Source organism: Penaeus monodon, chromosome 15, assembly GCF_015228065.2.
Source record: "Penaeus monodon isolate SGIC_2016 chromosome 15, NSTDA_Pmon_1, whole genome shotgun sequence".
In the NCBI taxonomy this organism is placed as follows: Eukaryota; Metazoa; Arthropoda; class Malacostraca; order Decapoda; family Penaeidae; genus Penaeus; species Penaeus monodon.
In genome coordinates, this window is record NC_051400.1 from 33,454,471 (window position 1) to 33,454,735 (window position 265).

At 35.5% G+C, this 265-nt stretch overlaps 1 protein-coding gene across 3 annotated transcripts in view; it reads left to right on the forward strand.

Annotated features, from left to right (window-relative positions):
* The first annotated feature begins 18 nt into the window (after positions 1-18).
* LOC119581973 (dual specificity protein phosphatase MPK-4-like) overlaps positions 19-265 on the forward strand; it is a 4,384-nt gene continuing 4,137 nt past the window's right edge. The window contains exon 1 of one of the 3 annotated variants that reach the window (XM_037930157.1): positions 19-89. The gene's annotated coding sequence lies outside the window, so the exon portion shown is untranslated. Of the gene's footprint in view, positions 90-146; positions 166-265 lie in introns of those variants that run through there. The other 2 variants (XM_037930159.1, XM_037930158.1) reach the window with 2 other exon arrangements.

Consider the following 265-nt stretch of genomic DNA (forward strand, 5'->3'; position numbering starts at 1 on the left):
TTTCTAAAAAGAATAAACAGCGAATACCCTGAACTTCCGCTAGCGCCGTAGCCCCTCTGCAGACGACGCACTGCTCGCCGCGTAATTTTGTGAGTGTGATAAATATAGAAATATTTTAAAACATTTCAATTTCCTAATGAGGCTCTGACTTCTTGCCACAGACATGTATGTCGTTGTAATTTTGTATTTTTGTATAAGTAGATTTTTTTCTCCTGAATTGTGATTTAAACAAATCTAAGAGAGTGACAATTAGAGATGTAAATAA